We start from the raw sequence: 26,630 nt of genomic DNA on the forward strand, positions 1-26,630 counted from the left end.
TGAATCCTCCAGTTGACCTCCAGTTGACCACGTGCGACAGCTCCTCACTGTGTCTGTGTTTCATGACAACACAACCACCCCTTCTACATACTGTTTGACTAGAGTGATTGCAAACCGTAGGGCTTTTGCTACAAGCCACCAAGACCTTTCTTAAGTACAGTCAATGCTGTGTCTGTATCCTAAGCGCAAACAAGATTTCACTGGGCTTTGCACTGTACAGCATTGAAAACCGTACTTTGCTTCTTACTGGAGGAGGGAAGTTTAAATATCTTGGGGTCCATCTACTTTCACATTGCAGTTTTTACAGTGCTGATTTTAAAGTATAGTACCTTAACATCCCAACTGAGCCTTACTTTACCAAGTTCCTTACCTCTGCACAGTCATATTCAATTCATTGGCAGTGTGGCGTAGTTTTACTATTGTGCTTCTAAACTGGTGATCATAAACTCAACATGATTCAATTCTATGACTCGCTTTCCTAAAGTCTGACCTCTGCAGTACATGTCAAGCGATGGTGGTATAGTGGTAAGCATAGCTGCCTTCCAAGCAGTTGATCCGGGTTTGATTCCCGGCCATCGCATAGAGTCTTTTTGAATCCTCCAGTTGACCCCCAGTTGACCACGTGCGACAGCCCCTCACTGTGTCTGTGTTTCATGACAACACAACCACCCCTTCTACATACTGTTTGACTAGAGTGATTGCAAACCGTGGGGCTTTTGCTACAAGCCACCAAGACCTTTCTCAAGTACAGTCAATGCTGTGTCTGTATCCTAAGCGCAAACAAGATTTCACTGGGCTTTGCACTGTACAGCATTGAAAACCGTACTTTGCTTCTTACTGGACGAGGGAAGTTTAAATATCTTGGGGTCCATCTACTTTCACATTGCAGTTTTTACAGTGCTGATTTTAAAGTATAGTACCTTAACATCCCAACTGAGCCTTACTTTACCAAGTTCCTTACCTCTGCAGAGTCATACACAATTTATTGGCAGTGTGGCAAAGTTGTACTATTGTGCTTCTTAACTGGTGATCATAAACTCAACATGATTCAATTCTATGACTCTCTGTCCTAAGGCCTTACCTCTTCCGTACATGTCAAGCGATGGTGGTATAGTGGTAAGCATAGCTTCCTTCCAAGCAGTAGACCCGGGTTTAATTCCCGGCCGTCGCATAGAGGATGATTGAATCCTCCAGTTGACCTCCAGTTGACCACGTGCGACAACACATACACTCAACATGATTCAATTCGATGACTCGCTTTCCTTAAGCCTGACCTCTTCAGTACATGTCAAGCGATAGTGGTATAGTGGTAAGCATAGCTGCCTTCCAAGCAGTAGACCCGGCTTCGATTCCCGGCCGTCGCATAGAGGCTGTTTGAATCCTCCAGTTGACCACGTGCGACAGCCCCTCACTGTGTCTGTGTTTCATGACAACACAACCACCCCTTCTACATACTGTTTGACTAGAGTGATTGCAAACCGTGGGGCTTTTGCTACAAGCCACCAAGACCTTTCTTAAGTACAGTCAATGCTGTGTCTGTATTCTAAGCGCAAACAAGATTTCACTGGGCTTTGCACTGCGACACCATTGAAAACTGTACTTTGCTTCTTACTGGAGGAGGGAAGTTTAAATATCTTGGGGTCCATCTACTTTCACATTGCAGTTTTTACAGTGCTGATTTTAAAGTATAGTACCTTAACATCCCAACTGAGCCTTACTTTACCAAGCTCCTTACCTCTGCAGAGTCATACTCAATTTATTGGCAGTGTGGCAAAGTTGTACTATTGTGCTTCTAAACTGGTGATCATAAACTCAACATGATTCAATTCTATGACTCGCTTTCCTTAAGCCTGACCTCTTCAGCAAATGTCAAGCGATGGTGGTATAGTGGTAAGCATAGCGCCTTCCAAGCAGTTGACCAGGGTTCGATTCCCGGCCTTCGCATAGAGTCTGTTTGAATCCTCCAGTTGACCCCCAGTTGACCACGTGCGACAGCCCCTCACTGTGTCTGTGTTTCATGACAACACAACCACCCCTTCTACATACTGTTTGACTAGAGTGATTGCAAACCGTAGGGCTTTTGCTACAAGCCACCAAGACCTTTCTTAAGTACAGTCAATGCTGTGTCTGTATTCTAAGCGCAAACACGATTTCACTGGGCTTTGCACTGCGACACCATTGAAAACTGTACTTTGCTTCTTACTGGAGGAGGGAAGTTTAAATATCTTGGGGTCCATCTACTTTCACATTGCAGTTTTTACAGTGCTGATTTTAATGTATAGTACCGTAACATCCCAACTGAGCCTTACTTTACCAAGTTCCTTACCTCTGCAGAGTCATACTCAATTTATTGGCAGAGTGGCAAAGTTGTACTATTGTGCTTCTAAACTGGTGATCATAAACTCAACATGATTCAATTCTATGACTCGCTTTCCTTAAGCCTGACCTCTTCAGTACATGTCAAGCGATGGTGGTATAGTGGTTAGCATAGCTGCCTTCCAAGCAGTTGACCCGGGTTCGATTCCCGGCCGTTGCATAGAGGCTGTTTGAATCCTCCAGTTGACATCCAGTTGACCACGTGCGACAGCTCCTCACTGTGTCTGTGTTTCATGACAACACAACCACCCCTTCTACATACTGTTTGACTAGAGGGATTGCAAACCGTAGGGCTTTTGCTACAAGCCACCAAGACCTTTCTTAAGTACAGTCAATGCTGTGTCTGTATTCTAAGCGCAAACACGATTTCACTGGGCTTTGCACTGCGACACCATTGAAAACTGTACTTTGCTTCTTACTGGAGGAGGGAAGTTTAAATATCTTGGGGTCCATCTACTTTCACATTGCAGTTTTTACAGTGCTGATTTTAATGTATAGTACCGTAACATCCCAACTGAGCCTTACTTTACCAAGTTCCTTACCTCTGCAGAGTCATACTCAATTTATTGGCAGTGTGGCAAAGTTGTACTATTGTGCTTCTAAACTGGTGATCATAAACTCAACATGATTCAATTCTATGACTCGCTTTCCTAAAGCCTGACCTCTGCAGTACATGTCAAGCGATGGTGGTATAGTGGTAAGCATAGCTGCCTTCCAAGCAGTTGACCGGGGTTCGATTCCCGGCCGTCGCATAGAGTCTGTTTGAATCCTCCAGTTGACCCCCAGTTGACCATGTGCGACAGCCCCTCACTGTATCTGTGTTTCATGACAACACAACCACCCCTTCTACATACTGTTTGACTAGAGTGATTGCAAACCGTAGGGCTTTTGCTACAAGCCACCAAGACCTTTCTTAAGTACAGTCAATGCTGTGTCTGTATTCTAAGCGCAAACACGATTTCACTGGGCTTTGCACTGCGACACCATTGAAAACTGTACTTTGCTTCTTACTGGAGGAGGGAAGTTTAAATATCTTGGGGTCCATCTACTTTCACATTGCAGTTTTTACAGTGCTGATTTTAAAGTATAGTACCTTAACATCCCAACTGAGCCTTTACCAAGTTCCTTACCTCTGCAGAGTCATACTCAATTTATTGGCAGTGTGGCAAAGTTGTACTATTGTGCTTCTAAACTGGTGATCATAAACTCAACATGATTCAATTCTATGACTCGCTTTCCTTAAGCCTGACCTCTTCATCACGTGTCAAGCGATGGTGGTATAGTGGTAAGCATAGCTGCCTTCCAAGCAGTTGACCCGCGTTCGATACCCGGCCATCGCATAGAGTCTTTTTGAATCCTCCAGTTGACCCCAGTTGACCATGTGCGACAGCCCCTCACTGTGTCTGTGTTTCATGACAACACAACCACCCCTTCTACATACTGTTTGACTAGAGTGATTGCAAACCGTAGGGCTTTTGCTACAAGCCACCAAGACCTTTCTTAAGTACAGTCAATGCTGTGTCTGTATTCTAAGCGCAAACACGATTTCACTGGGCTTTGCACTGCGACACCATTGAAAACTGTACTTTGCTTCTTACTGGAGGAGGGAAGTTTAAATATCTTGGGGTCCATCTACTTTCACATTGCAGTTTTTACAGTGCTGATTTTAATGTATAGTACCGTAACATCCCAACTGAGCCTTACTTTACCAAGTTCCTTACCTCTGCAGAGTCATACTCAATTTATTGGCAGTGTGGTAAAGTTGTACTATTGTGCTTCTAAACTGGTGATCATAAACTCAACATGATTCAATTCTATGACTCGCTTTCCTTAAGCCTGACCTCTTCAGTACATGTCAAGCGATGGTGGTATAGTGGTAAGCATAGCTGCCTTCCAAGCAGTTGACCCGGGTTCGATTCCCGGCCATCGCATAAAGGCTGTTTGAATCCTCCAGTTGACCACGTGCGACAGCTCCTCACTGTGTCTGTGTTTCATGACAACACAACCACCCCTTCTACATACTGTTTGACTAGAGTGATTGCAAACCGTAGGGCTTTTGCTACAAGCCACCAAGACCTTTCTTAAGTACAGTCAATGCTGTGTCTGTATTCTAAGCGCAAACACGATTTCACTGGGCTTTGCACTGCGACACCATTGAAAACTGTACTTTGCTTGTTACTGGAGGAGGGAAGTTTAAATATCTTGGGGTCCATCTACTTTCACATTGCAGTTTTTACAGTGCTGATTTTAATGTATAGTACCGTAACATCCCAACTGAGCCTTACTTTACCAAGTTCCTTACCTCTGCAGAGTCATACTCAATTTATTGGCAGTGTGGCAAAGTTGTACTATTGTGCTTCTAAACTGGTGATCATAAACTCAACATGATTCAATTCTATGACTCGCTTTCCTAAAGCCTGACCTCTGCAGTACATGTCAAGCGATGGTGGTATAGTGGTAAGCATAGCTGCCTTCCAAGCAGTTGACCGGGGTTCGATTCCCGGCCGTCGCATAGAGTCTGTTTGAATCCTCCAGTTGACCCCCAGTTGACCATGTGCGACAGCCCCTCACTGTGTCTGTGTTTCATGACAACACAACCACCCCTTCTACATACTGTTTGACTAGAGTGATTGCAAACCATGGGGCTTTTGCTACAAGCCACCAAGACCTTTCTTAAGTACAGTCAATGCTGTGTCTGTATTCTAAGCGCAAACACGATTTCACTGGGCTTTGCACTGCGACACCATTGAAAACTGTACTTTGCTTGTTACTGGAGGAGGGAAGTTTAAATATCTTGGGGTCCATCTACTTTCACATTGCAGTTTTTACAGTGCTGATTTTAAAGTATAGTACCGTAACATCCCAACTGAGCCTTACTTTACCAAGTTCCTTACCTCTGCAGAGTCATACTCAATTTATTGGCAGTGTGGTAAAGTTGTACTATTGTGCTTCTAAACTGGTGATCATAAACTCAACATGATTCAATTCTATGACTCGCTTTCCTTAAGCCTGACCTCTTCAGTACATGTCAAGCGATGGTGGTATAGTTGTAAGCATAGCTGCCTTCCAAGCAGTTGACCTGGGTTCGATTCCCGGCCGTCGCATGGAGGCTGTTTGAATCCTCCAGTTGACCTCCAGTTGACCACGTGCGACAGCTCCTCACTGTGTGTGTGTTCCATGACAACACAACCACCCCTTCTACATACTGTTTGACTAGAGTGATTGCAAACCGTAGGGCTTTTGCTACAAGCCACCAAGACCTTTCTTAAGTACAGTCAATGCTGTGTCTGTATTCTAAGCGCAAACACGATTTCACTGGGCTTTGCAATGCGACACCATTGAAAACTGTACTTTGCTTCTTACTGGAGGAGGGAAGTTTAAATATCTTGGGGTCCATCTACTTTCACATTGCAGTTTTTACAGTGCTGATTTTAAAGTATAGTACCGTAACATCCCAACTGAGCCTTACTTTACCAAGTTCCTTACCTCTGCAGAGTCATACTCAATTTATTGGCAGTGTGGTAAAGTTGTACTATTGTGCTTCTAAACTGGTGATCATAAACTCAACATGATTCAATTCTATGACTCGCTTTCCTTAAGCCTGACCTCTTCAGTACATGTCAAGCGATGGTGGTATAGTTGTAAGCATAGCTGCCTTCCAAGCAGTTGACCTGGGTTCGATTCCCGGCCGTCGCATGGAGGCTGTTTGAATCCTCCAGTTGACCTCCAGTTGACCACGTGCGACAGCTCCTCACTGTGTGTGTGTTCCATGACAACACAACCACCCCTTCTACATACTGTTTGACTAGAGTGATTGCAAACCGTAGGGCTTTTGCTACAAGCCACCAAGACCTTTCTTAAGTACAGTCAATGCTGTGTCTGTATTCTAAGCGCAAACACGATTTCACTGGGCTTTGCACTGCGACACCATTGAAAACTGTACTTTGCTTCTTACTGGAGGAGGGAAGTTTAAATATCTTGGGGTCCATCTACTTTCACATTGCAGTTTTTACAGTGCTGATTTTAATGTATAGAACCGTAACATCCCAACTGAGCCTTACTTTACCAAGTTCCTTACCTCTGCAGAGTCATACTCAATTTATTGGCAGTGTGGTAAAGTTGTACTATTGTGCTTCTAAACTGGTGATCATAAACTCAACATGATTCAATTCTATGACTCGCTTTCCTTAAGCCTGACCTCTTCAGTACATGTCAAGCGATGGTGGTATAGTGGTAAGCATAGCTGCCTTCCAAGCAGTTGACCCGGGTTCGATTCCCGGCCATCGCATAAAGGCTTTTTGAATCCTCCAGTTGACCACGTGCGACAGCTCCTCACTGTGTCTGTGTTTCATGACAACACAACCACCCCTTCTACATACTGTTTGACTAGAGTGATTGCAAACCGTAGGGCTTTTGCTACAAGCCACCAAGACCTTTCTTAAGTACAGTCAATGCTGTGTCTGTATTCTAAGCGCAAACACGATTTCACTGGGCTTTGCACTGCGACACCATTGAAAACTGTACTTTGCTTGTTACTGGAGGAGGGAAGTTTAAATATCTTGGGGTCCATCTACTTTCACATTGCAGTTTTTACAGTGCTGATTTTAATGTATAGAACCGTAACATCCCAACTGAGCCTTACTTTACCAAGTTCCTTACCTCTGCAGAGTCATACTCAATTTATTGGCAGTGTGGCAAAGTTGTACTATTGTGCTTCTAAACTGGTGATCATAAACTCAACATGATTCAATTCTATGACTCGCTTTCCTAAAGCCTGACCTCTGCAGTACATGTCAAGCGATGGTGCTTTAGTGGTAAGCATAGCTGCCTTCCAAGCAGTTGACCGGGGTTCGATTCCCGGCCGTCGCATAGAGTCTGTTTGAATCCTCCAGTTGACCCCCAGTTGACCATGTGCGACAGCCCCTCACTGTGTCTGTGTTTCATGACAACACAACCACCCCTTCTACATACTGTTTGACTAGAGTGATTGCAAACCATGGGGCTTTTGCTACAAGCCACCAAGACCTTTCTTAAGTACAGTCAATGCTGTGTCTGTATTCTAAGCGCAAACACGATTTCACTGGGCTTTGCACTGCGACACCATTGAAAACTGTACTTTGCTTCTTACTGGAGGAGGGAAGTTTAAATATCTTGGGGTCCATCTACTTTCACATTGCAGTTTTTACAGTGCTGATTTTAAAGTATAGTACCGTAACATCCCAACTGAGCCTTACTTTACCAAGTTCCTTACCTCTGCAGAGTCATACTCAATTTATTGGCAGTGTGGTAAAGTTGTACTATTGTGCTTCTAAACTGGTGATCATAAACTCAACATGATTCAATTCTATGACTCGCTTTCCTTAAGCCTGACCTCTTCAGTACATGTCAAGCGATGGTGGTATAGTTGTAAGCATAGCTGCCTTCCAAGCAGTTGACCTGGGTTCGATTCCCGGCCGTCGCATGGAGGCTGTTTGAATCCTCCAGTTGACCTCCAGTTGACCACGTGCGACAGCTCCTCACTGTGTGTGTGTTCCATGAGAACACAACCACCCCTTCTACATACTGTTTGACTAGAGTGATTGCAAACCGTAGGGCTTTTGCTACAAGCCACCAAGACCTTTCTTAAGTACAGTCAATGCTGTGTCTGTATTCTAAGCGCAAACACGATTTCACTGGGCTTTGCACTGCGACACCATTGAAAACTGTACTTTGCTTCTTACTGGAGGAGGGAAGTTTAAATATCTTGGGGTCCATCTACTTTCACATTGCAGTTTTTACAGTGCTGATTTTAATGTATAGTACCGTAACATCCCAACTGAGCCTTACTTTACCAAGTTCCTTACCTCTGCAGAGTCATACTCAATTTATTGGCAGTGTGGTAAAGTTGTACTATTGTGCTTCTAAACTGGTGATCATAAACTCAACATGATTCAATTCTATGACTCGCTTTCCTTAAGCCTGACCTCTTCAGTACATGTCAAGCGATGGTGGTATAGTGGTAAGCATAGCTGCCTTCCAAGCAGTTGACCCGGGTTCGATTCCCGGCCATCGCATAAAGGCTGTTTGAATCCTCCAGTTGACCACGTGCGACAGCTCCTCACTGTGTCTGTGTTTCATGACAACACAACCACCCCTTCTACATACTGTTTGACTAGAGGGATTGCAAACCGTAGGGCTTTTGCTACAAGCCACCAAGACCTTTCTTAAGTACAGTCAATGCTGTGTCTGTATTCTAAGCGCAAACACGATTTCACTGGGCTTTGCACTGCGACACCATTGAAAACTGTACTTTGCTTGTTACTGGAGGAGGGAAGTTTAAATATCTTGGGGTCCATCTACTTTCACATTGCAGTTTTTACAGTGCTGATTTTAATGTATAGTACCGTAACATCCCAACTGAGCCTTACTTTACCAAGTTCCTTACCTCTGCAGAGTCATACTCAATTTATTGGCAGTGTGGCAAAGTTGTACTATTGTGCTTCTAAACTGGTGATCATAAACTCAACATGATTCAATTCTATGACTCGCTTTCCTAAAGCCTGACCTCTGCAGTACATGTCAAGCGATGGTGGTATAGTGGTAAGCATAGCTGCCTTCCAAGCAGTTGACCGGGGTTCGATTCCCGGCCGTCGCATAGAGTCTGTTTGAATCCTCCAGTTGACCCCCAGTTGACCATGTGCGACAGCCCCTCACTGTGTCTGTGTTTCATGACAACACAACCACCCCTTCTACATACTGTTTGACTAGAGTGATTGCAAACCATGGGGCTTTTGCTACAAGCCACCAAGACCTTTCTTAAGTACAGTCAATGCTTTGTCTGTATTCTAAGCGCAAACACGATTTCACTGGGCTTTGCACTGCGACACCATTGAAAACTGTACTTTGCTTCTTACTGGAGGAGGGAAGTTTAAATATCTTGGGGTCCATCTACTTTCACATTGCAGTTTTTACAGTGCTGATTTTAAAGTATAGTACCGTAACATTCCAACTGAGCCTTACTTTACCAAGTTCCTTACCTCTGCAGAGTCATACTCAATTTATTGGCAGTGTGGTAAAGTTGTACTATTGTGCTTCTAAACTGGTGATCATAAACTCAACATGATTCAATTCTATGACTCGCTTTCCTTAAGCCTGACCTCTTCAGTACATGTCAAGCGATGGTGGTATAGTTGTAAGCATAGCTGCCTTCCAAGCAGTTGACCCGGGTTCGATTCCCGGCCGTCGCATGGAGGCTGTTTGAATCCTCCAGTTGACCTCCAGTTGACCACGTGCGACAGCTCCTCACTATGTGTGTGTTCCATGACAACACAACCACCCCTTCTACATACTGTTTGACTAGAGTGATTGCAAACCGTAGGGCTTTTGCTACAAGCCACCAAGACCTTTCTTAAGTACAGTCAATGCTGTGTCTGTATTCTAAGCGCAAACACGATTTCACTGGGCTTTGCACTGCGACACCATTGAAAACTGTACTTTGCTTCTTACTGGAGGAGGGAAGTTTAAATATCTTGGGGTCCATCTACTTTCACATTGCAGTTTTTACAGTGCTGATTTTAATGTATAGTACCGTAACATCCCAACTGAACCTTACTTTACCAAGTTCCTTACCTCTGCAGAGTCATACTCAATTTATTGGCAGTGTGGCAAAGTTGTACTATTGTGCTTCTAAACTGGTGATCATAAACTCAACATGATTCAATTCTATGACTCGCTTTCCTAAAGCCTGACCTCTGCAGTACATGTCAAGCGATGGTGGTATAGTGGTAAGCATAGCTGCCTTCCAAGCAGTTGACCCGGGTTCGATTCCCGGCCATCGCATAGAGGCTGTTTGAATCCTCCAGTTGACCACGTGCGACAGGTCCTCACTGTGTCTGTGTTTCATGACAACACAACCACCCCTTCTAGATACTGTTTGACTAGAGTGATTGCAAACCGTAGGGCTTTTGCTACAAGCCACCAATACCTTTCTTAAGTACAGTCAATGCTGTGTCTGTATTCTAAGCGCAAACACGATTTCACTGGGCTTTGCACTGCGACACCATTGAAAACTGTACTTTGCTTCTTACTGGAGGAGGGAAGTTTAAATATCTTGGGGTCCATCTACTTTCACATTGCAGTTTTTACAGTGCTGATTTTAATGTATAGTACCGTAACATCCCAACTGAACCTTACTTTACCAAGTTCCTTACCTCTGCAGAGTCATACTCAATTTATTGGCAGTGTGGCAAAGTTGTACTATTGTGCTTCTAAACTGGTGATCATAAACTCAACATGATTCAATTCTATGACTCGCTTTCCTAAAGCCTGACCTCTGCAGTACATGTCAAGCGATGGTGGTATAGTGGTAAGCATAGCTGCCTTCCAAGCAGTTGACCCGGGTTCGATTCCCGGCCATCGCATAGAGGCTGTTTGAATCCTCCAGTTGACCACGTGCGACAGCCCCTCACTGTGTCTGTGTTTCATGACAACACAACCACCCCTTCTACATACTGTTTGACTAGAGTGATTGCAAACCGTAAGGCTTTTGCTACAAGCCACCAAGACCTTTCTTAAGTACAGTCAATGCTGTGTCTGTATTCTAAGCGCAAACACGATTTCACTGGGCTTTGCACTGCGACACCATTGAAAACTGTACTTTGCTTCTTACTGGAGGAGGGAAGTTTAAATATCTTGGGGTCCATCTACTTTCACATTGCAGTTTTTACAGTGCTGATTTTAATGTATAGTACCGTAACATCCCAACTGAGCCTTACTTTACCAAGTTCCTTACCTCTGCAGAGTCATACTCAATTTATTGGCAGTGTGGCAAAGTTGTACTATTGTGCTTCTAAACTGGTGATCATAAACTCAACATGATTCAATTCTATGACTCGCTTTCCTAAAGCCTGACCTCTGCAGTACATGTCAAGCGATGGTGGTATAGTGGTAAGCATAGCTGCCTTCCAAGCTGTTGACCCGGGTTCGATTCCCGGCCATCGCATAGAGGCTGTTTGAATCCTCCAGTTGACCACGTGCGACAGGTCCTCACTGTGTCTGTGTTTCATGACAACACAACCACCCCTTCTACATACTGTTTGACTAGAGTGATTGCAAACTGTAGGGCTTTTGCTACAAGCCACCAAGACCTTTCTTAAGTACAGTCAATGCTGTGTCTGTATTCTAAGCGCAAACACGATTTCACTGAGCTTTGCACTGCGACACCATTGAAAACTGTACTTTGCTTCTTACTGGAGGAGGGAAGTTTAAATATCTTGGGGTCCATCTACTTTCACATTGCAGTTTTTACAGTGCTGATTTTAATGTATAGTACCGTAACATCCCAACTGAGCCTTACTTTACCAAGTTCCTTACCTCTGCAGAGTCATACTCAATTTATTGGCAGTGTGGCAAAGTTGTACTATTGTGCTTCTAAACTGGTGATCATAAACTCAACATGATTCAATTCTATGACTCGCTTTCCTAAAGCCTGACCTCTGCAGTACATGTCAAGCGATGGTGGTATAGTGGTAAGCATAGCTGCCTTCCAAGCAGTTGACCCGGGTTCGATTCCCGGCCGTCGCATAGAGGCTGTTTGAATCCTCCAGTTGACCACGTGCGACAGGTCCTCACTGTGTCTGTGTTTCATGACAACACAACCACCCCTTCTACATACTGTTTGACTAGAGTGATTGCAAACCGTAGGGCTTTTGCTACAAGCCACCAAGACCTTTCTTAAGTACAGTCAATGCTGTGTCTGTATTCTAAGCGCAAACACGATTTCACTGGGCTTTGCACTGCGACACCATTGAAAACTGTACTTTGCTTCTTACTGGAGGAGGGAAGTTTAAATATCTTGGGGTCCATCTACTTTCACATTGCAGTTTTTACAGTGCTGATTTTAATGTATAGTACCGTAACATCCCAACTGAGCCTTACTTTACCAAGTTCCTTACCTCTGCAGAGTCATACTCAATTTATTGGCAGTGTGGCAAAGTTGTACTATTGTGCTTCTAAACTGGTGATCATAAACTCAACATGATTCAATTCTATGACTCGCTTTCCTAAAGCCTGACCTCTGCAGTACATGTCAAGCGATGGTGGTATAGTGGTAAGCATAGCTGGCTTCCAAGCAGTTGACCGGGGTTCGATTCCCGGCCGTCGCATAGAGTCTGTTTGAATCCTCCAGTTGACCCCCAGTTGACCATGTGCGACAGCCCCTCACTGTATCTGTGTTTCATGACAACACAACCACCCCTTCTACATACTGTTTGACTAGAGTGATTGCAAACCGTAGGGCTTTTGCTACAAGCCACCAAGACCTTTCTTAAGTACAGTCAATGCTGTGTCTGTATTCTAAGCGCAAACACGATTTCACTGGGCTTTGCACTGCGACACCATTGAAAATTGTACTTTGCTTCTTACTGGAGGAGGGAAGTTTAAATATCTTGGGGTCCATCTACTTTCACATTGCAGTTTTTACAGTGCTGATTTTAAAGTATAGTACCTTAACATCCCAACTGAGCCTTTACCAAGTTCCTTACCTCTGCAGAGTCATACTCAATTTATTGGCAGTGTGGCAAAGTTGTACTATTGTGCTTCTAAACTGGTGATCATAAACTCAACATGATTCAATTCTATGACTCGCTTTCCTTAAGCCTGACCTCTTCATCACGTGTCAAGCGATGGTGGTATAGTGGTAAGCATAGCTGCCTTCCAAGCAGTTGACCCGCGTTCGATACCCGGCCATCGCATAGAGTCTTTTTGAATCCTCCAGTTGACCCCAGTTGACCATGTGCGACAGCCCCTCACTGTGTCTGTGTTTCATGACAACACAACCACCCCTTCTACATACTGTTTGACTAGAGTGATTGCAAACCGTAGGGCTTTTGCTACAAGCCACCAAGACCTTTCTTAAGTACAGTCAATGCTGTGTCTGTATTCTAAGCGCAAACACGATTTCACTGGGCTTTGCACTGCGACACCATTGAAAACTGTACTTTGCTTCTTACTGGAGGAGGGAAGTTTAAATATCTTGGGGTCCATCTACTTTCACATTGCAGTTTTTACAGTGCTGATTTTAATGTATAGTACCGTAACATCCCAACTGAGCCTTACTTTACCAAGTTCCTTACCTCTGCAGAGTCATACTCAATTTATTGGCAGTGTGGTAAAGTTGTACTATTGTGCTTCTAAACTGGTGATCATAAACTCAACATGATTCAATTCTATGACTCGCTTTCCTTAAGCCTGACCTCTTCAGTACATGTCAAGCGATGGTGGTATAGTGGTAAGCATAGCTGCCTTCCAAGCAGTTGACCCGGGTTCGATTCCCGGCCATCGCATAAAGGCTGTTTGAATCCTCCAGTTGACCACGTGCGACAGCTCCTCACTGTGTCTGTGTTTCATGACAACACAACCACCCCTTCTACATACTGTTTGACTAGAGTGATTGCAAACCGTAGGGCTTTTGCTACAAGCCACCAAGACCTTTCTTAAGTACAGTCAATGCTGTGTCTGTATTCTAAGCGCAAACACGATTTCACTGGGCTTTGCACTGCGACACCATTGAAAACTGTACTTTGCTTCTTACTGGAGGAGGGAAGTTTAAATATCTTGGGGTCCATCTACTTTCACATTGCAGTTTTTACAGTGCTGATTTTAAAGTATAGTACCGTAACATCCCAACTGAGCCTTACTTTACCAAGTTCCTTACCTCTGCAGAGTCATACTCAATTTATTGGCAGTGTGGTAAAGTTGTACTATTGTGCTTCTAAACTGGTGATCATAAACTCAACATGATTCAATTCTATGACTCGCTTTCCTTAAGCCTGACCTCTTCAGTACATGTCAAGCGATGGTGGTATAGTTGTAAGCATAGCTGCCTTCCAAGCAGTTGACCTGGGTTCGATTCCCGGCCGTCGCATGGAGGCTGTTTGAATCCTCCAGTTGACCTCCAGTTGACCACGTGCGACAGCTCCTCACTGTGTGTGTGTTCCATGACAACACAACCACCCCTTCTACATACTGTTTGACTAGAGTGATTGCAAACCGTAGGGCTTTTGCTACAAGCCACCAAGACCTTTCTTAAGTACAGTCAATGCTGTGTCTGTATTCTAAGCGCAAACACGATTTCACTGGGCTTTGCACTGCGACACCATTGAAAACTGTACTTTGCTTCTTACTGGAGGAGGGAAGTTTAAATATCTTGGGGTCCATCTACTTTCACATTGCAGTTTTTACAGTGCTGATTTTAATGTATAGTACCGTAACATCCCAACTGAGCCTTACTTTACCAAGTTCCTTACCTCTGCAGAGTCATACTCAATTTATTGGCAGTGTGGTAAAGTTGTACTATTGTGCTTCTAAACTGGTGATCATAAACTCAACATGATTCAATTCTATGACTCGCTTTCCTTAAGCCTGACCTCTTCAGTACATGTCAAGCGATGGTGGTATAGTGGTAAGCATAGCTGCCTTCCAAGCAGTTGACCCGGGTTCGATTCCCGGCCATCGCATAAAGGCTTTTTGAATCCTCCAGTTGACCACGTGCGACAGCTCCTCACTGTGTCTGTGTTTCATGACAACACAACCACCCCTTCTACATACTGTTTGACTAGAGGGATTGCAAACCGTAGGGCTTTTGCTACAAGCCACCAAGACCTTTCTTAAGTACAGTCAATGCTGTGTCTGTATTCTAAGCGCAAACACGATTTCACTGGGCTTTGCACTGCGACACCATTGAAAACTGTACTTTGCTTGTTACTGGAGGAGGGAAGTTTAAATATCTTGGGGTCCATCTACTTTCACATTGCAGTTTTTACAGTGCTGATTTTAATGTATAGAACCGTAACATCCCAACTGAGCCTTACTTTACCAAGTTCCTTACCTCTGCAGAGTCATACTCAATTTATTGGCAGTGTGGCAAAGTTGTACTATTGTGCTTCTAAACTGGTGATCATAAACTCAACATGATTCAATTCTATGACTCGCTTTCCTAAAGCCTGACCTCTGCAGTACATGTCAAGCGATGGTGCTTTAGTGGTAAGCATAGCTGCCTTCCAAGCAGTTGACCGGGGTTCGATTCCCGGCCGTCGCATAGAGTCTGTTTGAATCCTCCAGTTGACCCCCAGTTGACCATGTGCGACAGCCCCTCACTGTGTCTGTGTTTCATGACAACACAACCACCCCTTCTACATACTGTTTGACTAGAGTGATTGCAAACCATGGGGCTTTTGCTACAAGCCACCAAGACCTTTCTTAAGTACAGTCAATGCTGTGTCTGTATTCTAAGCGCAAACACGATTTCACTGGGCTTTGCACTGCGACACCATTGAAAACTGTACTTTGCTTCTTACTGGAGGAGGGAAGTTTAAATATCTTGGGGTCCATCTACTTTCACATTGCAGTTTTTACAGTGCTGATTTTAAAGTATAGTACCGTAACATCCCAACTGAGCCTTACTTTACCAAGTTCCTTACCTCTGCAGAGTCATACTCAATTTATTGGCAGTGTGGTAAAGTTGTACTATTGTGCTTCTAAACTGGTGATCATAAACTCAACATGATTCAATTCTATGACTCGCTTTCCTTAAGCCTGACCTCTTCAGTACATGTCAAGCGATGGTGGTATAGTTGTAAGCATAGCTGCCTTCCAAGCAGTTGACCTGGGTTCGATTCCCGGCCGTCGCATGGAGGCTGTTTGAATCCTCCAGTTGACCTCCAGTTGACCACGTGCGACAGCTCCTCACTGTGTGTGTGTTCCATGAGAACACAACCACCCCTTCTACATACTGTTTGACTAGAGTGATTGCAAACCGTAGGGCTTTTGCTACAAGCCACCAAGACCTTTCTTAAGTACAGTCAATGCTGTGTCTGTATTCTAAGCGCAAACACGATTTCACTGGGCTTTGCACTGCGACACCATTGAAAACTGTACTTTGCTTCTTACTGGAGGAGGGAAGTTTAAATATCTTGGGGTCCATCTACTTTCACATTGCAGTTTTTACAGTGCTGATTTTAATGTATAGTACCGTAACATCCCAACTGAGCCTTACTTTACCAAGTTCCTTACCTCTGTAGAGTCATACTCAATTTATTGGCAGTGTGGTAAAGTTGTACTATTGTGCTTCTAAACTGGTGATCATAAACTCAACATGATTCAATTCTATGACTCGCTTTCCTTAAGCCTGACCTCTTCAGTACATGTCAAGCGATGGTGGTATAGTGGTAAGCATAGCTGCCTTCCAAGCAGTTGACCCGGGTTCGATTCCCGGCCATCGCATAAAGGCTGTTTGAATCCTCCAGTTGACCACGTGCGACAGCTCCTCACTATGTCTGTGTTTCATGACAACACAACCACCCCTTCTACATACTGTTTGACTAGAGGGATTGCAAACCGTAGGGCTTTTGCTACAAGCCACCAAGACCTTTCTTAAGTACAGTCAATGCTGTGTCTGTATTCTAAGCGCAAACACGATTTCACTGGGCTTTGCACTGCGACACCATTGAAAACTGTACTTTGCTTGTTACTGGAGGAGGGAAGTTTAAATATCTTGGGGTCCATCTACTTTCACATTGCAGTTTTTACAGTGCTGATTTTAATGTATAGTACCGTAACATCCCAACTGAGCCTTACTTTACCAAGTTCCTTACCTCTGCAGAGTCATACTCAATTTATTGGCAGTGTGGCAAAGTTGTACTATTGTGCTTCTAAACTGGTGATCATAAACTCAACATGATTCAATTCTATGACTCGCTTTCCTAAAGCCTGACCTCTGCAGTACATGTCAAGCGATGGTGGTATAGTGGTAAGCATAGCTGCCTTCCAAGCAGTTGACCGGGGTTCGATTCCCGGCCGTCGCATAGAGTCTGTTTGAATCCTCCAGTTGACCCCCAGTTGACCATGTGCGACAGCCCCTCACTGTGTCTGTGTTTCATGACAACACAACCACCCCTTCTACATACTGTTTGACTAGAGTGATTGCAAACCATGGGGCTTTTGCTACAAGCCACCAAGACCTTTCTTAAGTACAGTCAATGCTTTGTCTGTATTCTAAGCGCAAACACGATTTCACTGGGCTTTGCACTGCGACACCATTGAAAACTGTACTTTGCTTCTTACTGGAGGAGGGAAGTTTAAATATCTTGGGGTCCATCTACTTTCACATTGCAGTTTTTACAGTGCTGATTTTAAAGTATAGTACCGTAACATCCCAACTGAGCCTTACTTTACCAAGTTCCTTACCTCTGCAGAGTCATACTCAATTTATTGGCAGTGTGGTAAAGTTGTACTATTGTGCTTCTAAACTGGTGATCATAAACTCAACATGATTCAATTCTATGACTCGCTTTCCTTAAGCCTGACCTCTTCAGTACATGTCAAGCGATGGTGGTATAGTTGTAAGCATAGCTGCCTTCCAAGCAGTTGACCCGGGTTCGATTCCCGGCCGTCGCATGGAGGCTGTTTGAATCCTCCAGTTGACCTCCAGTTGACCACGTGCGACAGCTCCTCACTATGTGTGTGTTCCATGACAACACAACCACCCCTTCTACATACTGTTTGACTAGAGTGATTGCAAACCGTAGGGCTTTTGCTACAAGCCACCAAGACCTTTCTTAAGTACAGTCAATGCTGTGTCTGTATTCTAAGCGCAAACACGATTTCACTGGGCTTTGCACTGCGACACCATTGAAAACTGTACTTTGCTTCTTACTGGAGGAGGGAAGTTTAAATATCTTGGGGTCCATCTACTTTCACATTGCAGTTTTTACAGTGCTGATTTTAATGTATAGTACCGTAACATCCCAACTGAACCTTACTTTACCAAGTTCCTTACCTCTGCAGAGTCATACTCAATTTATTGGCAGTGTGGCAAAGTTGTACTATTGTGCTTCTAAACTGGTGATCATAAACTCAACATGATTCAATTCTATGACTCGCTTTCCTAAAGCCTGACCTCTGCAGTACATGTCAAGCGATGGTGGTATAGTGGTAAGCATAGCTGCCTTCCAAGCAGTTGACCCGGGTTCGATTCCCGGCCATCGCATAGAGGCTGTTTGAATCCTCCAGTTGACCACGTGCGACAGGTCCTCACTGTGTCTGTGTTTCATGACAACACAACCACCCCTTCTAGATACTGTTTGACTAGAGTGATTGCAAACCGTAGGGCTTTTGCTACAAGCCACCAATACCTTTCTTAAGTACAGTCAATGCTGTGTCTGTATTCTAAGCGCAAACACGATTTCACTGGGCTTTGCACTGCGACACCATTGAAAACTGTACTTTGCTTCTTACTGGAGGAGGGAAGTTTAAATATCTTGGGGTCCATCTACTTTCACATTGCAGTTTTTACAGTGCTGATTTTAATGTATAGTACCGTAACATCCCAACTGAACCTTACTTTACCAAGTTCCTTACCTCTGCAGAGTCATACTCAATTTATTGGCAGTGTGGCAAAGTTGTACTATTGTGCTTCTAAACTGGTGATCATAAACTCAACATGATTCAATTCTATGACTCGCTTTCCTAAAGCCTGACCTCTGCAGTACATGTCAAGCGATGGTGGTATAGTGGTAAGCATAGCTGCCTTCCAAGCAGTTGACCCGGGTTCGATTCCCGGCCATCGCATAGAGGCTGTTTGAATCCTCCAGTTGACCACGTGCGACAGCCCCTCACTGTGTCTGTGTTTCATGACAACACAACCACCCCTTCTACATACTGTTTGACTAGAGTGATTGCAAACCGTAGGGCTTTTGCTACAAGCCACCAAGACCTTTCTTAAGTACAGTCAATGCTGTGTCTGTATTCTAAGCGCAAACACGATTTCACTGGGCTTTGCACTGCGACACCATTGAAAACTGTACTTTGCTTCTTACTGGAGGAGGGAAGTTTAAATATCTTGGGGTCCATCTACTTTCACATTGCAGTTTTTACAGTGCTGATTTTAATGTATAGTACCGTAACATCCCAACTGAGCCTTACTTTACCAAGTTCCTTACCTCTGCAGAGTCATACTCAATTTATTGGCAGTGTGGCAAAGTTGTACTATTGTGCTTCTAAACTGGTGATCATAAACTCAACATGATTCAATTCTATGACTCGCTTTCCTAAAGCCTGACTTCTGCAGTACATGTCAAGCGATGGTGGTATAGTGGTAAGCATAGCTGCCTTCCAAGCAGTTGACCCGGGTTCGATTCCCGGCCATCGCATAGAGGCTGTTTGAATCTTCCAGTTGACCATGTGCGACAGGTCCTCACTCTGTCTGTGTTTCATGACAACACAACCACCCCTTCTACATACTGTTTGACTAGAGTGATTGCAAACCGTAGGGCTTTTGCTACAAGCCACCAAGACCTTTCTTAAGTACAGTCAATGCTGTGTCTGTATTCTAAGCGCAAACACGATTTCACTGGGCTTTGCACTGCGACACCATTGAAAACTGTACTTTGCTTCTTACTGGAGGAGGGAAGTTTAAATATCTTGGGGTCCATCTACTTTCACATTGCAGTTTTTACAGTGCTGATTTTAATGTATAGTACCGTAACATCCCAACTGAGCCTTACTTTACCAAGTTCCTTACCTCTGCAGAGTCATACTCAATTTATTGGCAGTGTGGCAAAGTTGTACTATTGTGCTTCTAAACTGGTGATCATAAACTCAACATGATTCAATTCTATGACTCGCTTTCCTAAAGCCTGACCTCTGCAGTACATGTCAAGCGATGGTGGTATAGTGGTAAGCATAGCTGCCTTCCAAGCAGTTGACCCGGGTTCGATTCCCGGCCATCGCATAGAGGCTGTTTGAATCTTCCAGTTGACCATGTGCGACAGGTCCTCACTGTGTCTGTGTTTCATGACAACACAACCACCCCTTCTACATACTGTTTGACTAGAGTGATTGCAAACCGTAGGGCTTTTGCTACAAGCCACCAAGACCTTTCTTAAGTACAGTCAATGCTGTGTCTGTATTCTAAGCGCAAACACGATTTCACTGGGCTTTGCACTGCGACACCATTGAAAACTGTACTTTGCTTCTTACTGGAGGAGGGAAGTTTAAATATCTTGGGGTCCATCTACTTTCACATTGCAGTTTTTACAGTGCTGATTTTAATGTATAGTACCGTAACATCCCAACTGAGCCTTACTTTACCAAGTTCCTTACCTCTGCAGAGTCATACTCAATTTATTGGCAGTGTGGCAAAGTTGTACTATTGTGCTTCTAAACTGGTGATCATAAACTCAACATGATTCAATTCTATGACTCGCTTTCCTAAAGCCTGACTTCTGCAGTACATGTCAAGCGATGGTGGTATAGTGGTAAGCATAGCTGCCTTCCAAGCAGTTGACCCGGGTTCGATTCCCGGCCATCGCATAGAGGCTGATTGAATCCTCCAGTTGACCACGTGCGACAGCCCCTCACTGTGTCTGTGTTTCATGACAACACAACCACCCCTTCTACATACTGTTTGACTAGAGTGATTGCAAACCGTAGGGCTTTTGCTACAAGCCACCAAGACCTTTCTTAAGTACAGTCAATGCTGTGTCTGTATTCTAAGCGCAAACACGATTTCACTGGGCTTTGCACTGCGACACCATTGAAAACTGTACTTTGCTTCTTACTGGAGGAGGGAAGTTTAAATATCTTGGGGTCCATCTACTTTCACATTGCAGTTTTTACAGTGCTGATTTTAATGTATAGTACCGTAACATCCCAACTGAGCCTTACTTTACCAAGTTCCTTACCTCTGCAGAGTCATACTCAATTTATTGGCAGTGTGGCAAAGTTGTACTATTGTGCTTCTAAACTGGTGATCATAAACTCAACATGATTCAATTCTATGACTCGCTTTCCTAAAGCCTGACCTCTGCAGTACATGTCAAGCGATGGTGGTATAGTGGTAAGCATAGCTGCCTTCCAAGCAGTTGACCCGGGTTCGATTCCCGGCCGTCGCATAGAGGCTGTTTGAATCCTCCAGTTGACCACGTGCGACAGGTCCTCACTGTGTCTGTGTTTCATGACAACACAACCACCCCTTCTACATACTGTTTGACTAGAGTGATTGCAAACCGTAGGGCTTTTGCTACAAGCCACCAAGACCTTTCTTAAGTACAGTCAATGCTGTGTCTGTATTCTAAGCGCAAACACGATTTCACTGGGCTTTGCACTGCGACACCATTGAAAACTGTACTTTGCTTCTTACTGGAGGAGGGAAGTTTAAATATCTTGGGGTCCATCTACTTTCACATTGCAGTTTTTACAGTGCTGATTTTAATGTATAGTACCGTAACATCCCAACTGAGCCTTACTTTACCAAGTTCCTTACCTCTGCAGAGTCATACTCAATTTATTGGCAGTGTGGCAAAGTTGTACTATTGTGCTTCTAAACTGGTGATCATAAACTCAACATGATTCAATTCTATGACTCGCTTTCCTAAAGCCTGACCTCTGCAGTACATGTCAAGCGATGGTGGTATAGTGGTAAGCATAGCTGCCTTCCAAGCAGTTGACCCGGGTTCGATTCCCGGCCATCGCATAGAGGCTGTTTGAATCTTCCAGTTGACCATGTGCGACAGGTCCTCACTGTGTCTGTGTTTCATGACAACACAACCACCCCTTCTACATACTGTTTGACTAGAGTGATTGCAAACCGTAGGGCTTTTGCTACAAGCCACCAAGACCTTTCTTAAGTACAGTCAATGCTGTGTCTGTTTTCTAAGCGCAAACACGATTTCACTGGGCTTTGCACTGCGACACCATTGAAAACTGTACTTTGCTTCTTACTGGAGGAGGGAAGTTTAAATATCTTGGGGTCCATCTACTTTCACATTGCAGTTTTTACAGTGCTGATTTTAATGTATAGTACCGTAACATCCCAACTGAGCCTTACTTTACCAAGTTCCTTACCTCTGCAGAGTCATACTCAATTTATTGGCAGTGTGGCAAAGTTGTACTATTGTGCTTCTAAACTGGTGATCATAAACTCAACATGATTCAATTCTATGACTCGCTTTCCTAAAGCCTGACCTCTGCAGTACATGTCAAGCGATGGTGGTATAGTGGTAAGCATAGCTGCCTTCCAAGCAGTTGACCCGGGTTCGATTCCCGGCCATCGCATAGAGGCTGTTTGAATCTTCCAGTTGACCATGTGCGACAGGTCCTCACTGTGTCTGTGTTTCATGACAACACAACCACCCCTTCTACATACTGTTTGACTAGAGTGATTGCAAACCGTAGGGCTTTTGCTACAAGCCACCAATACCTTTCTTAAGTACAGTCAATGCTGTGTCTGTATTCTAAGCGCAAACACGATTTCACTGGGCTTTGCACTGCGACACCATTGAAAACTGTACTTTGCTTCTTACTGGAGGAGGGAAGTTTAAATATCTTGGGGTCCATCTACTTTCACATTGCAGTTTTTACAGTGCTGATTTTAATGTATAGTACCGTAACATCCCAACTGAACCTTACTTTACCAAGTTCCTTACCTCTGCAGAGTCATACTCAATTTATTGGCAGTGTGGCAAAGTTGTACTATTGTGCTTCTAAACTGGTGATCATAAACTCAACATGATTCAATTCTATGACTCGCTTTCCTAAAGCCTGACCTCTGCAGTACATGTCAAGCGATGGTGGTATAGTGGTAAGCATAGCTGCCTTCCAAGCAGTTGACCCGGGTTCGATTCCCGGCCATCGCATAGAGGCTGTTTGAATCCTCCAGTTGACCACGTGCGACAGCCCCTCACTGTGTCTGTGTTTCATGACAACACAACCACCCCTTCTACATACTGTTTGACTAGAGTGATTGCAAACCGTAAGGCTTTTGCTACAAGCCACCAAGACCTTTCTTAAGTACAGTCAATGCTGTGTCTGTATTCTAAGCGCAAACACGATTTCACTGGGCTTTGCACTGCGACACCATTGAAAACTGTATTTTGCTTCTTACTGGAGGAGGGAAGTTTAAATATCTTGGGGTCCATCTACTTTCACATTGCAGTTTTTACAGTGCTGATTTTAAAGTATAGTACCGTAACATCCCAACTGAGCCTTACTTTACCAAGTTCCTTACCTCTGCAGAGTCATACTCAATTTATTGGCAGTGTGGTAAAGTTGTACTATTGTGCTTCTAAACTGGTGATCATAAACTCAACATGATTCAATTCTATGACTCGCTTTCCTTAAGCCTGACCTCTTCAGTACATGTCAAGCGATGGTGGTATAGTTGTAAGCATAGCTGCCTTCCAAGCAGTTGACCCGGGTTCGATTCCCGGCCGTCGCATGGAGGCTGTTTGAATCCTCCAGTTGACCTCCAGTTGACCACGTGCGACAGCTCCTCACTATGTGTGTGTTCCATGACAACACAACCACCCCTTCTACATACTGTTTGACTAGAGTGATTGCAAACCGTAGGGCTTTTGCTACAAGCCACCAAGACCTTTCTTAAGTACAGTCAATGCTGTGTCTGTATTCTAAGCGCAAACACGATTTCACTGGGCTTTGCACTGCGACACCATTGAAAACTGTACTTTGCTTCTTACTGGAGGAGGGAAGTTTAAATATCTTGGGGTCCATCTACTTTCACATTGCAGTTTTTACAGTGCTGATTTTAATGTATAGTACCGTAACATCCCAACTGAACCTTACTTTACCAAGTTCCTTACCTCTGCAGAGTCATACTCAATTTATTGGCAGTGTGGCAAAGTTGTACTATTGTGCTTCTAAACTGGTGATCATAAACTCAACATGATTCAATTCTATGACTCGCTTTCCTAAAGCCTGACCTCTGCAGTACATGTCAAGCGATGGTGGTATAGTGGTAAGCATAGCTGCCTTCCAAGCAGTTGACCCGGGTTCGATTCCCGGCCATCGCATAGAGGCTGTTTGAATCCTCCAGTTGACCACGTGCGACAGGTCCTCACTGTGTCTGTGTTTCATGACAACACAACCACCCCTTCTAGATACTGTTTGACTAGAGTGATTGCAAACCGTAGGGCTTTTGCTACAAGCCACCAATACCTTTCTTAAGTACAGTCAATGCTGTGTCTGTATTCTAAGCGCAAACACGATTTCACTGGGCTTTGCACTGCGACACCATTGAAAACTGTACTTTGCTTCTTACTGGAGGAGGGAAGTTTAAATATCTTGGGGTCCATCTACTTTCACATTGCAGTTTTTACAGTGCTGATTTTAATGTATAGTACCGTAACATCCCAACTGAACCTTACTTTACCAAGTTCCTTACCTCTGCAGAGTCATACTCAATTTATTGGCAGTGTGGCAAAGTTGTACTATTGTGCTTCTAAACTGGTGATCATAAACTCAAGATGATTCAATTCTATGACTCGCTTTCCTAAAGCCTGACCTCTGCAGTACATGTCAAGCGATGGTGGTATAGTGGTAAGCATAGCTGCCTTCCAAGCAGTTGACCCGGGTTCGATTCCCGGCCATCGCATAGAGGCTGTTTGAATCCTCCAGTTGACCACGTGCGACAGCCCCTCACTGTGTCTGTGTTTCATGACAACACAACCACCCCTTCTACATACTGTTTGACTAGAGTGATTGCAAACCGTAAGGCTTTTGCTACAAGCCACCAAGACCTTTCTTAAGTACAGTCAATGCTGTGTCTGTATTCTAAGCGCAAACACGATTTCACTGGGCTTTGCACTGCGACACCATTGAAAACTGTACTTTGCTTCTTACTGGAGGAGGGAAGTTTAAATATCTTGGGGTCCATCTACTTTCACATTGCAGTTTTTACAGTGCTGATTTTAATGTATAGTACCGTAACATCCCAACTGAACCTTACTTTACCAAGTTCCTTACCTCTGCAGAGTCATACTCAATTTATTGGCAGTGTGGCAAAGTTGTACTATTGTGCTTCTAAACTGGTGATCATAAACTCAACATGATTCAATTCTATGACTCGCTTTCCTAAAGCCTGACCTCTGCAGTACATGTCAAGCGATGGTGGTATAGTGGTAAGCATAGCTGCTTTCCAAGCAGTTGACCCGGGTTCGGTTCCCGGCCATCGCATAGAGGCTGTTTGAATCCTCCAGTTGACCACGTGCGACAGGTCCTCACTGTGTCTGTGTTTCATGACAACACAACCACCCCTTCTAGATACTGTTTGACTAGAGTGATTGCAAACCGTAGGGCTTTTGCTACAAGCCACCAAGACCTTTCTTAAGTACAGTCAATGCTGTGTCTGTATTCTAAGCGCAAACACGATTTCACTGGGCTTTGCACTGCGACACCATTGAAAACTGTACTTTGCTTCTTACTGGAGGAGGGAAGTTTAAATATCTTGGGGTCCATCTACTTTCACATTGCAGTTTTTACAGTGCTGATTTTAATGTATAGTACCGTAACATCCCAATTGAGCCTTACTTTACCAAGTTCCTTACCTCTGCAGAGTCATACTCAATTTATTGGCAGTGTGGCAAAGTTGTACTATTGTGCTTCTAAACTGGTGATCATAAACTCAACATGATTCAATTCTATGACTCGCTTTCCTAAAGCCTGACCTCTGCAGTACATGTCAAGCGATGGTGGTATAGTGGTAAGCATAGCTGCCTTCCAAGCAGTTGACCCGGGTTCGATTCCCGGCCGTCGCATAGAGGCTGTTTGAATCCTCCAGTTGACCACGTGCGACAGGTCCTCACTGTGTCTGTGTTTCATGACAACACAACCACCCCTTCTACATACTGTTTGACTAGAGTGATTGCAAACCGTAGGGCTTTTGCTACAAGCCACCAAGACCTTTCTTAAGTACAGTCAATGCTGTGTCTGTATTCTAAGCGCAAACACGATTTCACTGGGCTTTGCACTGCGACACCATTGAAAACTGTACTTTGCTTCTTACTGGAGGAGGGAAGTTTAAATATCTTGGGGTCCATCTACTTTCACATTGCAGTTTTTACAGTGCTGATTTTAATGTATAGTACCGTAACATCCCAACTGAGCCTTACTTTACCAAGTTCCTTACCTCTGCAGAGTCATACTCAATTTATTGGCAGTGTGGCAAAGTTGTACTATTGTGCTTCTAAACTGGTGATCATAAACTCAACATGATTCAATTCTATGACTCGCTTTCCTAAAGCCTGACCTCTGCAGTACATGTCAAGCGATGGTGGTATAGTGGTAAGCATAGCTGCCTTCCAAGCAGTTGACCCGGGTTCGATTCCCGGCCATCGCATAGAGGCTGTTTGAATCTTCCAGTTGACCATGTGCGACAGGTCCTCACTGTGTCTGTGTTTCATGACAACACAACCACCCCTTCT

General features: G+C 44.2%; 33 non-coding genes across 33 annotated transcripts; all 33 read left to right on the plus strand.

Annotated features, from left to right (window-relative positions):
* Window positions 1-508: 508 nt before the first annotated feature.
* trnag-ucc (transfer RNA glycine (anticodon UCC)) lies at window positions 509-580 on the plus strand. The gene has a single exon. It is a non-coding gene; the product is annotated as a tRNA-Gly (tRNA).
* Window positions 581-2,464: 1,884 nt separating this feature from the next.
* trnag-ucc (transfer RNA glycine (anticodon UCC)) lies at window positions 2,465-2,536 on the plus strand. Its single transcript has one exon. It is a non-coding gene; the product is annotated as a tRNA-Gly (tRNA).
* Window positions 2,537-3,056: 520 nt separating this feature from the next.
* Window positions 3,057-3,128, plus strand: trnag-ucc (transfer RNA glycine (anticodon UCC)). The gene has a single exon. It is a non-coding gene; the product is annotated as a tRNA-Gly (tRNA).
* A 1,107-nt stretch (window positions 3,129-4,235) lies between these two features.
* Window positions 4,236-4,307, plus strand: trnag-ucc (transfer RNA glycine (anticodon UCC)). Its single transcript has one exon. It is a non-coding gene; the product is annotated as a tRNA-Gly (tRNA).
* Window positions 4,308-4,816: 509 nt separating this feature from the next.
* trnag-ucc (transfer RNA glycine (anticodon UCC)) lies at window positions 4,817-4,888 on the plus strand. The gene has a single exon. It is a non-coding gene; the product is annotated as a tRNA-Gly (tRNA).
* Window positions 4,889-6,592: 1,704 nt separating this feature from the next.
* Window positions 6,593-6,664, plus strand: trnag-ucc (transfer RNA glycine (anticodon UCC)). The gene has a single exon. It is a non-coding gene; the product is annotated as a tRNA-Gly (tRNA).
* A 1,693-nt stretch (window positions 6,665-8,357) lies between these two features.
* Window positions 8,358-8,429, plus strand: trnag-ucc (transfer RNA glycine (anticodon UCC)). The gene has a single exon. It is a non-coding gene; the product is annotated as a tRNA-Gly (tRNA).
* Window positions 8,430-8,938: 509 nt separating this feature from the next.
* trnag-ucc (transfer RNA glycine (anticodon UCC)) lies at window positions 8,939-9,010 on the plus strand. Its single transcript has one exon. It is a non-coding gene; the product is annotated as a tRNA-Gly (tRNA).
* A 520-nt stretch (window positions 9,011-9,530) lies between these two features.
* On the plus strand, window positions 9,531-9,602 carry trnag-ucc (transfer RNA glycine (anticodon UCC)). The gene has a single exon. It is a non-coding gene; the product is annotated as a tRNA-Gly (tRNA).
* A 520-nt stretch (window positions 9,603-10,122) lies between these two features.
* trnag-ucc (transfer RNA glycine (anticodon UCC)) lies at window positions 10,123-10,194 on the plus strand. Its single transcript has one exon. It is a non-coding gene; the product is annotated as a tRNA-Gly (tRNA).
* Window positions 10,195-10,703: 509 nt separating this feature from the next.
* Window positions 10,704-10,775, plus strand: trnag-ucc (transfer RNA glycine (anticodon UCC)). The gene has a single exon. It is a non-coding gene; the product is annotated as a tRNA-Gly (tRNA).
* A 509-nt stretch (window positions 10,776-11,284) lies between these two features.
* trnag-ucc (transfer RNA glycine (anticodon UCC)) lies at window positions 11,285-11,356 on the plus strand. The gene has a single exon. It is a non-coding gene; the product is annotated as a tRNA-Gly (tRNA).
* Window positions 11,357-11,865: 509 nt separating this feature from the next.
* trnag-ucc (transfer RNA glycine (anticodon UCC)) lies at window positions 11,866-11,937 on the plus strand. The gene has a single exon. It is a non-coding gene; the product is annotated as a tRNA-Gly (tRNA).
* Window positions 11,938-13,625: 1,688 nt separating this feature from the next.
* Window positions 13,626-13,697, plus strand: trnag-ucc (transfer RNA glycine (anticodon UCC)). The gene has a single exon. It is a non-coding gene; the product is annotated as a tRNA-Gly (tRNA).
* Window positions 13,698-14,798: 1,101 nt separating this feature from the next.
* On the plus strand, window positions 14,799-14,870 carry trnag-ucc (transfer RNA glycine (anticodon UCC)). The gene has a single exon. It is a non-coding gene; the product is annotated as a tRNA-Gly (tRNA).
* Window positions 14,871-16,563: 1,693 nt separating this feature from the next.
* Window positions 16,564-16,635, plus strand: trnag-ucc (transfer RNA glycine (anticodon UCC)). The gene has a single exon. It is a non-coding gene; the product is annotated as a tRNA-Gly (tRNA).
* A 509-nt stretch (window positions 16,636-17,144) lies between these two features.
* trnag-ucc (transfer RNA glycine (anticodon UCC)) lies at window positions 17,145-17,216 on the plus strand. The gene has a single exon. It is a non-coding gene; the product is annotated as a tRNA-Gly (tRNA).
* Window positions 17,217-17,736: 520 nt separating this feature from the next.
* Window positions 17,737-17,808, plus strand: trnag-ucc (transfer RNA glycine (anticodon UCC)). The gene has a single exon. It is a non-coding gene; the product is annotated as a tRNA-Gly (tRNA).
* A 520-nt stretch (window positions 17,809-18,328) lies between these two features.
* Window positions 18,329-18,400, plus strand: trnag-ucc (transfer RNA glycine (anticodon UCC)). Its single transcript has one exon. It is a non-coding gene; the product is annotated as a tRNA-Gly (tRNA).
* A 509-nt stretch (window positions 18,401-18,909) lies between these two features.
* On the plus strand, window positions 18,910-18,981 carry trnag-ucc (transfer RNA glycine (anticodon UCC)). The gene has a single exon. It is a non-coding gene; the product is annotated as a tRNA-Gly (tRNA).
* Window positions 18,982-19,490: 509 nt separating this feature from the next.
* Window positions 19,491-19,562, plus strand: trnag-ucc (transfer RNA glycine (anticodon UCC)). Its single transcript has one exon. It is a non-coding gene; the product is annotated as a tRNA-Gly (tRNA).
* A 509-nt stretch (window positions 19,563-20,071) lies between these two features.
* On the plus strand, window positions 20,072-20,143 carry trnag-ucc (transfer RNA glycine (anticodon UCC)). Its single transcript has one exon. It is a non-coding gene; the product is annotated as a tRNA-Gly (tRNA).
* Window positions 20,144-20,652: 509 nt separating this feature from the next.
* Window positions 20,653-20,724, plus strand: trnag-ucc (transfer RNA glycine (anticodon UCC)). Its single transcript has one exon. It is a non-coding gene; the product is annotated as a tRNA-Gly (tRNA).
* Window positions 20,725-21,233: 509 nt separating this feature from the next.
* On the plus strand, window positions 21,234-21,305 carry trnag-ucc (transfer RNA glycine (anticodon UCC)). The gene has a single exon. It is a non-coding gene; the product is annotated as a tRNA-Gly (tRNA).
* A 509-nt stretch (window positions 21,306-21,814) lies between these two features.
* On the plus strand, window positions 21,815-21,886 carry trnag-ucc (transfer RNA glycine (anticodon UCC)). The gene has a single exon. It is a non-coding gene; the product is annotated as a tRNA-Gly (tRNA).
* Window positions 21,887-22,395: 509 nt separating this feature from the next.
* On the plus strand, window positions 22,396-22,467 carry trnag-ucc (transfer RNA glycine (anticodon UCC)). The gene has a single exon. It is a non-coding gene; the product is annotated as a tRNA-Gly (tRNA).
* Window positions 22,468-22,976: 509 nt separating this feature from the next.
* trnag-ucc (transfer RNA glycine (anticodon UCC)) lies at window positions 22,977-23,048 on the plus strand. Its single transcript has one exon. It is a non-coding gene; the product is annotated as a tRNA-Gly (tRNA).
* A 509-nt stretch (window positions 23,049-23,557) lies between these two features.
* On the plus strand, window positions 23,558-23,629 carry trnag-ucc (transfer RNA glycine (anticodon UCC)). Its single transcript has one exon. It is a non-coding gene; the product is annotated as a tRNA-Gly (tRNA).
* A 520-nt stretch (window positions 23,630-24,149) lies between these two features.
* trnag-ucc (transfer RNA glycine (anticodon UCC)) lies at window positions 24,150-24,221 on the plus strand. The gene has a single exon. It is a non-coding gene; the product is annotated as a tRNA-Gly (tRNA).
* A 509-nt stretch (window positions 24,222-24,730) lies between these two features.
* trnag-ucc (transfer RNA glycine (anticodon UCC)) lies at window positions 24,731-24,802 on the plus strand. The gene has a single exon. It is a non-coding gene; the product is annotated as a tRNA-Gly (tRNA).
* A 509-nt stretch (window positions 24,803-25,311) lies between these two features.
* Window positions 25,312-25,383, plus strand: trnag-ucc (transfer RNA glycine (anticodon UCC)). Its single transcript has one exon. It is a non-coding gene; the product is annotated as a tRNA-Gly (tRNA).
* Window positions 25,384-25,892: 509 nt separating this feature from the next.
* trnag-ucc (transfer RNA glycine (anticodon UCC)) lies at window positions 25,893-25,964 on the plus strand. Its single transcript has one exon. It is a non-coding gene; the product is annotated as a tRNA-Gly (tRNA).
* A 509-nt stretch (window positions 25,965-26,473) lies between these two features.
* On the plus strand, window positions 26,474-26,545 carry trnag-ucc (transfer RNA glycine (anticodon UCC)). The gene has a single exon. It is a non-coding gene; the product is annotated as a tRNA-Gly (tRNA).
* Window positions 26,546-26,630: the final 85 nt, after the last annotated feature.

Source organism: Solea solea, chromosome 3 (assembly GCF_958295425.1).
Source record: "Solea solea chromosome 3, fSolSol10.1, whole genome shotgun sequence".
NCBI lineage: Eukaryota > Metazoa > Chordata > Actinopteri > Pleuronectiformes > Soleidae > Solea > Solea solea.